Below are 12,500 nucleotides of genomic sequence, written 5' to 3'. Positions count from 1 at the left end.
TCTACAGGGATCCGACGGAACTACGCCAACCATGCCGGCAAAACAGTATCGCCATCTATGAAAATACGGCGAAACCACATGCAATACCTCCATCTATGCGAATCTGACAACACTACGTCCGCCATGTCGAGCGCACCGCAAAACATACCGCCATCTGTAGGTCTCCCGCAACATGACCTCCTGCAACGACGATACCGTCATCTATGAGACGCCAAGCCGACTAAGACAGCGATGGGCCCACAGTGCCCTTCTTTCGACCCCACCCCAACGCCAGCGCCTCTGCCGCACGAAGTCGTGGACCGGCAATCACTCCACCTGCACCCGTTCGTGCCCCACCCCAACCGCCCAACTCGCAACTCCAGCGGATGAACGGCGGACTTTGCTCGCACTCGCAATGTGCAATCCACCCCTATAACGTGCGTTTCATGAAGAGTTATGTCCAATATGCGACATTCCCGCTGTCCATATACATGAGCTGCGAGCTGTACCACGTACGAGCTACAGACGCGATCGCGTTGCTCGCTGTACGAATGCAGATGCTCAGCGGCAGCTAGGAGGCGCTCCATCCATGTCGGTACCGGTGAGCGTTGCACTCGCAGTCGCAAAAACGTACGGCAAGTATATTACTCGGAAGAGTCAATGACAGTCCAAGCCCCCCTGCGTGGGAAGAGTCTTCCTAGGCCATGACCCACCGGAAGGGCGCAGCGTCCCCCACCCCAGACATGTGACGTCAGACTATCGGTATTGACGACTAGACTGATTCCTTATAATCATTTGCCATACACCGGTGGAAGCTGCCGAGACGAGTAACTACATAGCGGGCTCGCCGTGTCACTAATGTACAGAGATACAATAGTTTCGACTGGAACCGGATTAAACGTATACACGGCGCTGATTAGTAATAGATAGAGCCATCAGAATACAGATAATGTATAGACCTGTCCGTATACATGCTGAAAGACTCTGCTCACAATCACACGTCAGCCAGACACTCTTATCACGCACTACTCTCTGCCTGTAACAGGCACACAGACAATATGTAAGCACCAGCATGGAACAACACCCAGTGCATCCTCTCTGCCACATTAGACAATCCACACTATCATAACCAGACCGGGAGGTCCACTCGGAAAACAGAATATCCCACCCTTCCGACAACCACCATTGCTCAGCTAAGCCACCAACACCCACACATGTCCCAGACAGGGGTGCACCCAACATCACAATACTGCCTCCTGTCACACCACACAAACAATGGCAGGAATGAAAGACACAGGTCTGCCACAAGCATGGAATCAGAGCGCCGCCTGTTATGAGCCAAAGGTGCACCCTGACGTGGCAAATCAGATGATGCCGCAGTCATTTACTTACGATAATCACAATCAACAAACCGGGCCCCCCCCCCCCAAGTGCCTTAACCTAACCCGTATTGTACCTTAACCTAACCCGTATTGTACCTTAACCTAACCCGTATTGTACCTTAACCTAACCCGTATTGTACCTTAACCTAACCCGTATTGTACCTTAACCTAACCCATATTGTACCTTAACCTAACCCATATTGTACCTTAACCTAACCCATATTGTACCTTAACCTAACCCATATTGTACCTTAACCTAACCCATATTGTACCTTAACCTAACCCATATTGTACCTTAACCTAACCCATATTGTACCTTAACCTAACCCATATTGTACCTTAACCTAACCCATATTGTACCTTAACCTAACCCATATTGTACCTTAACCTAACCCATATTGTACCTTAACCTAACCCATGTTGCGCCTTAACCTAACCCATGTTGCGCCTTAACCTAACCCATGTTGCGCCTTAACCTAACCCATGTTGCGCCTTAACCTAACCCATGTTGCGCCTTAACCTAACCCATGTTGCGCCTTAACCTAACCCATGTTGCGCCTTAACCTAACCCATGTTGCGCCTTAACCTAACCCATGTTGCGCCTTAACCTAACCCATGTTGCGCCTTAACCTAACCCATGTTGCGCCTTAACCTAACCCATGTTGCGCCTTAACCTAACCTATGTTGCGCCTTAACCTAACCTATGTTGCGCCTTAACCTAACCTATGTTGCGCCTTAACCTAACCTATGTTGCGCCTTAACCTAACCTATGTTGCGCCTTAACCTAACCTATGTTGCGCCTTAACCTAACCTATGTTGCGCCTTAACCTAACCTATGTTGCGCCGTAACCTAACCTATGTTGCGCCGTAACCTAACCTATGTTGCGCCATAACCTAACCTATGTTGCGCCTTAACCTAACCTATGTTGCGCCTTAACCTAACCTATGTTGCGCCTTAACCTAACCTATGTTGCGCCGTAACCTAACCTATGTTGCGCCTTAACCTAACCTATGTTGCGCCTTAACCTAACCTATGTTGCGCCTTAACCTAACCTATGTTGCGCCTTAACCTAACCTATGTTGCGCCTTAACCTAACCTATGTTGCGCCTTAACCTAACCTATGTTGCGCCTTAACCTAACCTATGTTGCGCCTTAACCTAACCTATGTTGCGCCTTAACCTAACCTATGTTGCGCCGTAACCTAACCTATGTTGCGCCTTAACCTAACCTATGTTGCGCCTTAACCTAACCTATGTTGCGCCGTAACCTAACCTATGTTGCGCCTTAACCTAACCTATGTTGCGCCTTAACCTAACCTATGTTGCGCCTTAACCTAACCTATGTTGCGCCTTAACCTAACCTATGTTGCGCCTTAACCTAACCTATGTTGCGCCTTAACCCAACACACGTTGGGCCTTAACCCAACACACGTTGGGCCTTAACCCAACACACGTTGGGCCTTAACCCAACACACGTTGGGCCTTAACCCAACACACGTTGGGCCTTAACCCAACACACGTTGGGCCTTAACCCAACACACGTTGGGCCTTAACCCAACACACGTTGGGCCTTAACCCAACACACGTTGGGCCTTAACCCAACACACGTTGGGCCTTAACCCAACACACGTTGGGCCTTAACCCAACACACGTTGGGCCTTAACCCAACACACGTTGGGCCTTAACCCAACACACGTTGGGCCTTAACCCAACACACGTTGGGCCTTAACCCAACACACGTTGGGCCTTAACCCAACACACGTTGGGCCTTAACCCAACACACGTTGGGCCTTAACCCAACACACGTTGGGCCTTAACCCAACACACGTTGGGCCTTAACCTGCTCTGTAATTGTCATACGACGCGTTAAATTAGTGTAGTGTTGCCTAACTGCAACCCCCGCAATATAGTTTGCTACTCGCACTGCCCGGTCCCCAGAGTATCGCTTCATGTTAAACACCTTGCAGCTATACACTGTAATGCGGATGGCGGCAGGACGTACATGCTCAATGCCCTTCGCAGTTGTTCATTGGCATTCGCATGGCGAAGCACAGCCTACGTTGTGGTACGGCTTGTGGCAACTGTCCGCTGATGTTGTACGTCCAAATCACACACTGTACCGCACATTGGTCCTCATGTACTGAATGATACATCGTGGTACATGTGTGACCGTACCACGACTGCGCCAACAACGGCGAACCATACGGTCCAAATATTGTGCACTCAGCTACGTGTCGTCTCCCTATAAGAGCTGGATTGCAGTATGGTATGCCGTGGATGGCGATCAGCATGAGCCGTCTGTTGATGTAGTGGCGCGTGTTGTCAGACGTAGTCGTCTCTTCTCACACACCGTGATAGCATGGTGCACTGCGTTCCACATCTGCGACATGCGACAGAGGCCGGTTGACAGTCGTTCGCGCAATGGACATCGCATACGTACGGGGGCCACCTTCCACGTGTTCGCGAAGCGTGCACATGTTGTTGCGTGTATGTGGGCAGACATAGTGTGTCGTGACACCTGACACAGGCATGCAACAATCGTTGAATTTGCAAATGGCGATGGACGTCTACGTTTGCTGGTGACGTTACGCAAATGAAGAACTGGTAAACCGTTGTGGTGCGGTTGTTCTCGCTAGAGGTGAATCAGTGATGGCGACGATCGGTTGAGCTACCAACCGGTTGTTTCAGCGATACCCACCATGCCCACGAACGTGAATGGCATGTGGGTGTGAAGCGATACGCGGCGGTGGCTGGGTGGGACCGTCCCCGGCCGGTGAGGGGGGGCCTTCCGGCGTGCTGGCCGCGCGGTGCGTGGGCGCACGCGCTACAGCCGGCTGGTGGGGGCGGCCAGTGGCAGGCGCGCCGGCCGACGGAGGCGGCAGGCGGCGCAGCTGCGCGCCGGCGCACCCTGCACGCGGCGCCGTGCGGCCAAAGTAGGTCCTCGCGGGCCCGGTGCGAAGCGCGGTGGACATCTGCAGTGTGCTGGTCCGATTGAGGACTGTGTGCGCTGAGGATGCGCCGCCGCCCGGCGCTCGGCGCCGCGACGCCGTCTGCTGCTCGGTCGCCTCTGCGGTTCTCGCAGGTGGATTGTATCGCAGCTGTGCGGACGTGTTGGCGCGTGCGCTGTGCTGGGAGAGTTCGCTTCGGCACCCAAGTGGGGCTTTTGTCCTTCTGTGGCGCTGGCGTTGGAGCTGCCGGCCACCGTAGGTGGCGCGTGTTGTCTCCCGCCGGCAATGCCACGACAGCACGCTCCCGGGCCTCTGTCGGCAGCGGCAAGCTCAGTTGGGAGCACGGGTGGTCGCACCTAAAGCGTCTACTCGCCAAACTCCGGGCGATTGCGCCTCTCTCGAACCCGACCAAGTACTTAGGACGGCGCTGCGCGCCGCCGGGACCTGAGAGGGTTTCGAGGTGTATTGTGCAGGGGAGCTCAGCCTCCTCCTGTTTGCAGAATAATTGAGCGGACGCTTGCGTGTTCGCGCGGGCCCCCGGGACACACTCCCGGGCGGCCGGCTGCTCAGCTCTAGTTGACGCAGCTCCCTGGTTGATCCTGCCAGTAGTCATATGCTTGTCTCAAAGATTAAGCCATGCATGTCTCAGTACAAGCCGCATTAAGGTGAAACCGCGAATGGCTCATTAAATCAGTTATGGTTCCTTAGATCGTACCCACGTTACTTGGATAACTGTGGTAATTCTAGAGCTAATACATGCAAACAGAGTCCCGACCAGAGATGGAAGGGACGCTTTTATTAGATCAAAACCAATCGGTCGGCTCGTCCGGTCCGTTTGCCTTGGTGACTCTGAATAACTTTGGGCTGATCGCACGGTCCTCGTACCGGCGACGCATCTTTCAAATGTCTGCCTTATCAACTGTCGATGGTAGGTTCTGCGCCTACCATGGTTGTAACGGGTAACGGGGAATCAGGGTTCGATTCCGGAGAGGGAGCCTGAGAAACGGCTACCACATCCAAGGAAGGCAGCAGGCGCGCAAATTACCCACTCCCGGCACGGGGAGGTAGTGACGAAAAATAACGATACGGGACTCATCCGAGGCCCCGTAATCGGAATGAGTACACTTTAAATCCTTTAACGAGTATCTATTGGAGGGCAAGTCTGGTGCCAGCAGCCGCGGTAATTCCAGCTCCAATAGCGTATATTAAAGTTGTTGCGGTTAAAAAGCTCGTAGTTGGATTTGTGTCCCACGCTGTTGGTTCACCGCCCGTCGGTGTTTAACTGGCATGTATCGTGGGACGTCCTGCCGGTGGGGCGAGCTGAAGGCGTGCGACGCGCCTCGTGCGTGCTCGTGCGTCCCGAGGCGGACCCCGTTGCAATCCTACCAGGGTGCTCTTGAGTGAGTGTCTCGGTGGGCCGGCACGTTTACTTTGAACAAATTAGAGTGCTTAAAGCAGGCAAGCCCGCCTGAATACTGTGTGCATGGAATAATGGAATAGGACCTCGGTTCTATTTTGTTGGTTTTCGGAACCCGAGGTAATGATTAATAGGGACAGGCGGGGGCATTCGTATTGCGACGTTAGAGGTGAAATTCTTGGATCGTCGCAAGACGAACAGAAGCGAAAGCATTTGCCAAGTATGTTTTCATTAATCAAGAACGAAAGTTAGAGGTTCGAAGGCGATCAGATACCGCCCTAGTTCTAACCATAAACGATGCCAGCCAGCGATCCGCCGCAGTTCCTCCGATGACTCGGCGGGCAGCCTCCGGGAAACCAAAGCTTTTGGGTTCCGGGGGAAGTATGGTTGCAAAGCTGAAACTTAAAGGAATTGACGGAAGGGCACCACCAGGAGTGGAGCCTGCGGCTTAATTTGACTCAACACGGGAAACCTCACCAGGCCCGGACACCGGAAGGATTGACAGATTGATAGCTCTTTCTTGATTCGGTGGGTGGTGGTGCATGGCCGTTCTTAGTTGGTGGAGCGATTTGTCTGGTTAATTCCGATAACGAACGAGACTCTAGCCTGCTAACTAGTCGCGTGACATCCTTCGTGCTGTCAGCGATTACTTTTCTTCTTAGAGGGACAGGCGGCTTCTAGCCGCACGAGATTGAGCAATAACAGGTCTGTGATGCCCTTAGATGTTCTGGGCCGCACGCGCGCTACACTGAAGGAATCAGCGTGTCTTCCTAGGCCGAAAGGTCGGGGTAACCCGCTGAACCTCCTTCGTGCTAGGGATTGGGGCTTGCAATTGTTCCCCATGAACGAGGAATTCCCAGTAAGCGCGAGTCATAAGCTCGCGTTGATTACGTCCCTGCCCTTTGTACACACCGCCCGTCGCTACTACCGATTGAATGATTTAGTGAGGTCTTCGGACTGGTACGCGGCATTGACTCTGTCGTTGCCGATGCTACCGGAAAGATGACCAAACTTGATCATTTAGAGGAAGTAAAAGTCGTAACAAGGTTTCCGTAGGTGAACCTGCGGAAGGATCATTACCGACTAGACTGCATGTCTTTCGATGTGCGTGTCGTGTCGCGCAACACGCTACCTGTACGGCTCGCAGTAGCCGTGCGCCGCGTGCGGAACCACGCGTGCTTCTCAAAACTAACGCCAACGTTGTGTGGTACGAGCGCTGAAGCGCTGGAGCGGCTGGCCTGCGGCACCTGGCGCCTGGCGCCGGTTTTGAATGACTTTCGCCCGACTGCCTGTCCGCTCCGGTGTGGAGCCGTACGACGCCCATCGGCCGTGAGGCCGTTGGACACAGAACGCTTGAACAGGGGCCGCCACACGCCTACGTCCCGCCTATGCAACTGTCTTGAAAGAGACAGTGTAAACTAAGAAAAGATCACCCAGGACGGTGGATCACTCGGCTCGTGGGTCGATGAAGAACGCAGCAAATTGCGCGTCGACATGTGAACTGCAGGACACATGAACATCGACGTTTCGAACGCACATTGCGGTCCATGGATTCCGTTCCCGGGCCACGTCTGGCTGAGGGTCGGCTACGTATACTGAAGCGCGCGGCGTTTGCCCCGCTTCGCAGACCTGGGAGCGTCGCGGCCGCCTGTGGGGCCGGCCGCGCCTCCTTAAACGTGCGATGCGCGCCCGTCGCCTGGCGGTTCGCATACCGGTACTTACTCGGTAGCGTGCACAGCCGGCTGGCGGTGTGGCGTGCGACACCTCGTACAACGACCTCAGAGCAGGCGAGACTACCCGCTGAATTTAAGCATATTACTAAGCGGAGGAAAAGAAACTAACAAGGATTCCCCCAGTAGCGGCGAGCGAACAGGGAAGAGTCCAGCACCGAACCCCGCAGGCTGCCGCCTGTCGTGGCATGTGGTGTTTGGGAGGGTCCACTACCCCGACGCCTCGCGCCGAGCCCAAGTCCAACTTGAATGAGGCCACGGCCCGTAGAGGGTGCCAGGCCCGTAGCGGCCGGTGCGAGCGTCGGCGGGACCTCTCCTTCGAGTCGGGTTGCTTGAGAGTGCAGCTCCAAGTGGGTGGTAAACTCCATCTGAGACTAAATATGACCACGAGACCGATAGCGAACAAGTACCGTGAGGGAAAGTTGAAAAGAACTTTGAAGAGAGAGTTCAAAAGTACGTGAAACCGTTCTGGGGTAAACGTGAGAAGTCCGAAAGGTCGAACGGGTGAGATTCACGCCCATCCGGCCACTGGCCTCCGCCCTCGGCAGATGGGGCCGGCCGCCCGCGCGGAGCAATCCGCGGCGGGGTCGTGTCCGGTTGCCTTTCCACTCGCCGCGGGGTGGGGCCGTTCCGGTGTGCGGTGGGCCGCACTTCTCCCCTAGTAGGACGTCGCGACCCGCTGGGTGCCGGCCTACGGCCCGGGTGCGCAGCCTGTCCTTCCGCGGGCCTCGGTTCGCGTCTGTTGGGCAGAGCCCCGGTGTCCTGGCTGGCTGCCCGGCGGTATATCTGGAGGAGTCGATTCGCCCCTTTGGGCGCTCGGGCTCCCGGCAAGCGCGCGCGGTTCTTCCCGGATGACGGACCTACCTGGCCCGGCCCCGGACCCGCGCCGCTGTTGGCTCGGGATGCTCTCGGGCGGAATAATCGCTCCCGTCAGCGGCGCTTCAGCTTTGGACAATTTCACGACCCGTCTTGAAACACGGACCAAGGAGTCTAACATGTGCGCGAGTCATTGGGCTGTACGAAACCTAAAGGCGTAATGAAAGTGAAGGTCTCGCCTTGCGCGGGCCGAGGGAGGATGGGGCTTCCCCGCCCTTCACGGGGCGGCGGCCTCCGCACTCCCGGGGCGTCTCGTCCTCATTGCGAGGTGAGGCGCACCTAGAGCGTACACGTTGGGACCCGAAAGATGGTGAACTATGCCTGGCCAGGACGAAGTCAGGGGAAACCCTGATGGAGGTCCGTAGCGATTCTGACGTGCAAATCGATCGTCGGAGCTGGGTATAGGGGCGGAAGACTAATCGAACCATCTAGTAGCTGGTTCCCTCCGAAGTTTCCCTCAGGATAGCTGGTGCTCGTACGAGTCTCATCCGGTAAAGCGAATGATTAGAGGCCTTGGGGCCGAAACGACCTCAACCTATTCTCAAATTTAAATGGGTGAGATCTCCGGCTTGCTTGATATGCTGAAGCCGCGAGCAAACGACTCGGATCGGAGTGCCAAGTGGGCCACTTTTGGTAAGCAGAACTGGCGCTGTGGGATGAACCAAACGCCGAGTTAAGGCGCCCGAATCGACGCTCATGGGAAACCATGAAAGGCGTTGGTTGCTTAAGACAGCAGGACGGTGGCCATGGAAGTCGGAATCCGCTAAGGAGTGTGTAACAACTCACCTGCCGAAGCAACTAGCCCTGAAAATGGATGGCGCTGAAGCGTCGTGCCTATACTCGGCCGTCAGTCTGGCAGTCATGGCCGGTCCTTGCGGCCGGCCGCGAAGCCCTGACGAGTAGGAGGGTCGCGGCGGTGGGCGCAGAAGGGTCTGGGCGTGAGCCTGCCTGGAGCCGCCGTCGGTGCAGATCTTGGTGGTAGTAGCAAATACTCCAGCGAGGCCCTGGAGGGCTGACGCGGAGAAGGGTTTCGTGTGAACAGCCGTTGCACACGAGTCAGTCGATCCTAAGCCCTAGGAGAAATCCGATGTTGATGGGGGCCGTCATAGCATGATGCACTTTGTGCTGGCCCCCGTTGGGCGAAAGGGAATCCGGTTCCTATTCCGGAACCCGGCAGCGGAACCGATACAAGTCGGGCCCCTCTTTTAGAGATGCTCGTCGGGGTAACCCAAAAGGACCCGGAGACGCCGTCGGGAGATCGGGGAAGAGTTTTCTTTTCTGCATGAGCGTTCGAGTTCCCTGGAATCCTCTAGCAGGGAGATAGGGTTTGGAACGCGAAGAGCACCGCAGTTGCGGCGGTGTCCCGATCTTCCCCTCGGACCTTGAAAATCCGGGAGAGGGCCACGTGGAGGTGTCGCGCCGGTTCGTACCCATATCCGCAGCAGGTCTCCAAGGTGAAGAGCCTCTAGTCGATAGAATAATGTAGGTAAGGGAAGTCGGCAAATTGGATCCGTAACTTCGGGATAAGGATTGGCTCTGAGGATCGGGGCGTGTCGGGCTTGGTCGGGAAGTGGGTCAGCGCTAACGTGCCGGGCCTGGGCGAGGTGAGTGCCGTAGGGGTGCCGGTAAGTGCGGGCGTTTAGCGCGGGCGTGGTCTGCTCTCGCCGTTGGTTGGCCTCGTGCTGGCCGGCGGTGCAGGATGCGCGCGCCTGCGCGGCGTTCGCGCCCCGGTGCTTCAACCTGCGTGCAGGATCCGAGCTCGGTCCCGTGCCTTGGCCTCCCACGGATCTTCCTTGCTGCGAGGCCGCGTCCGCCTTAGCGTGCTCCTCCGGGGGCGCGCGGGTGCGCGGATTCTCTTCGGCCGCCATTCAACGATCAACTCAGAACTGGCACGGACTGGGGGAATCCGACTGTCTAATTAAAACAAAGCATTGCGATGGCCCTAGCGGGTGTTGACGCAATGTGATTTCTGCCCAGTGCTCTGAATGTCAACGTGAAGAAATTCAAGCAAGCGCGGGTAAACGGCGGGAGTAACTATGACTCTCTTAAGGTGGCCAAGTGGCAGCGGTGTGGCTGCATCCGGACTTGGCTTCTCGAAGTGCGGTCTTGATGTAGTCGTGCTGCTGCTGCGAGGTGCCTTCCTTGGGTTATAGTTACAGGGAGAGTGATGCGCAATACATGGGCCTAGCCCTCTTAGCCTCTCCTCTCCTGCGGTCTTCTCCCCTTCTCGTGGGCCCGCTGATTTCGCAGAGTGGAAGACCGCACCAGGGGCTTGGGGGGGTTACCAGCCCCCCCTCGCACTATCCCTTTTTTAGTTGGGGGCAGTAAGCAGAGAATAAGTGGTGGCCCTTCCGCTGAAGGTGCCACCCCAACTCCCCCAGCACCTAGCCGGCCAACCGGCCGTGCCGAAAATCTTGTAACTTTTGCAGCTATGTATACCTGTAGTGAGTGCCACCGCAGCTTTACAACCAAGAACGGTCTCGGGGTCCATCGCCGCCGCCAACATCTTGCGGCCGCCAACGCGGAGATCGTCACGGAGAGGCATCGCGCGAGGTGGACGGAGGAAGAAGTCCTGTCGCTCGCCAAGGCGGAGGCCGAACTGTTCCTTGAGAGGGACGCCCGGTTCTTCTTCGTCAATCAAGAACTCATCAGGATGTTCCCCGACCGAACGCTCGAGGCAATCAAGTGCCGACGGCGGCAAGCTGCCCACAAGCAGCTTGTCCGCCAATTCATGGAGGCGCTTGAGATCGGTCGGGGGGAAGAGCCGGCGTCCCGCCGGGGAGCAGCGAGCCCGCTGCCTGACGCGGGCGAGGCCGCTGCGCCGCCCGTCGACGCAGCCGAGGACTTCGCGGCCGACACCACCGGGCCGCCGCCGGAGGGGCCGACTGACGCCGCCATCTGGGAGCATCTGGCGGGGCTACCCGCTTCCGCCCAGCGTTTCTCTGCCCTGGATCGTGTCATAGGTCTGGGGCGGGGCACGCCGCCCGATGTCATCCTGGGCATGCTCCCGGATGCCCTTGCGTCGGTCGGGTCCAGAGGGGAGAGATCGATCACCAGGACACAGCGGCCGCGCCAACCATCGAAGCGGCCGCCTGCCGCGCCGCCGACGCAGAAGCGCAAGCGGCGCCGCTGGGAGTACGCGAGAACGCAGGATGCCTTCCGACGGTCGCGTGCACGTTGCGTGCGCGGCCTCTTGGATGGCACCCTGCTCCAGCCGCCACCTGCCATCCCTGGTCTGCTGGACTTCTGGGCGGACCTCTTCACCAAGAAGCCCATCTCCACCGCGGGCTTCATTCGTGACCGCCTCCTCCCGCACTCAGAGCCTGTCGCTCTCGAGTGCATATGGGGGCCGGTCACACATGAGGAGGTCGCCGCCGCGTTGCCGCCCAGGGGATCAGCAGCCGGGCCGGACGGCCTTACCCCAGCGGAGTTGCGGCGCCTGCCGCACGAAGTCCTGGTGAAAGTGATGAATCTCTTCCTTCTGGCCCGCGCCCTTCCGGAACGCCTGCTTCGCGCGCGGACGTCCCTTCTCCCGAAAACGGCTGCACCAACATCCCCCGCTGACTTTCGCCCCATTACGGTCTGCTCGGTGTTGGCGCGGACCTTTCACAAGGTTCTCGCGTCACGCCTGATGCGCGCATGTGCTGTGGACGAACGTCAGCGGGCATTCATCCCTCGGGATGGGATGTTGGAAAATACCTTCATCTTGGACACTGCTCTCACCGACGCAGTTCGCTCCTGCCGCTCTGTCTTTGTGGCATCGATCGACGTATCTAAGGCATTCGATTCGGTAGATCATGCTGCCCTTCGCCCCGTGCTGAAGGCGCATGGCCTGCCGGATTGCTTTGTCGAGTATGTCGAGCGGTGCTACGAGGGCAGCACGACAGTGATAGCGGACGGCGCCGGCGTGGGCGTGTCTGTGCAGCCAGCACGGGGCGTTCGCCAGGGCGATCCCCTCTCCCCCCTCCTGTTCAACTTTGCGGTGGACTACGTTTTAGGCCAACTGCCCTCCCACATCGGAGCTCGGATCCTCGGTCGCAGAGTCAACGCTGCGGCCTTTGCAGATGACGTCTTGCTGTTTGCAGCGACCCCGAGGGGCTTGCAGTCCCTCATCGACGCAGCTACCGCAGCCCTCGCCCACCTGGGGCTGCAGATCAACGCCCGGAAG

General features: G+C 57.2%; 2 non-coding genes and 1 pseudogene across 2 annotated transcripts; all 3 read left to right on the top strand.

Moving 5' to 3' along the window:
- Positions 1–4,895: 4,895 nt before the first annotated feature.
- On the top strand, positions 4,896–6,805 carry LOC124580022. The gene has a single exon (XR_006973139.1). It is a non-coding gene; the product is annotated as a small subunit ribosomal RNA (ribosomal RNA).
- A 351-nt stretch (positions 6,806–7,156) lies between these two features.
- On the top strand, positions 7,157–7,311 carry LOC124580008. The gene has a single exon (XR_006973127.1). It is a non-coding gene; the product is annotated as a 5.8S ribosomal RNA (ribosomal RNA).
- Positions 7,312–7,499: 188 nt separating this feature from the next.
- Positions 7,500–12,500, top strand: part of LOC124580040 — a 7,952-nt pseudogene continuing 2,951 nt past the window's right edge.

The sequence above is a fragment of the Schistocerca americana genome, unplaced genomic scaffold (genome assembly GCF_021461395.2).
Source record: "Schistocerca americana isolate TAMUIC-IGC-003095 unplaced genomic scaffold, iqSchAmer2.1 HiC_scaffold_324, whole genome shotgun sequence".
In the NCBI taxonomy this organism is placed as follows: Eukaryota; Metazoa; Arthropoda; class Insecta; order Orthoptera; family Acrididae; genus Schistocerca; species Schistocerca americana.
Note: the sequence above shows the minus strand (reverse complement) of the source record. Positions and strands in the feature narration are given on the sequence as shown.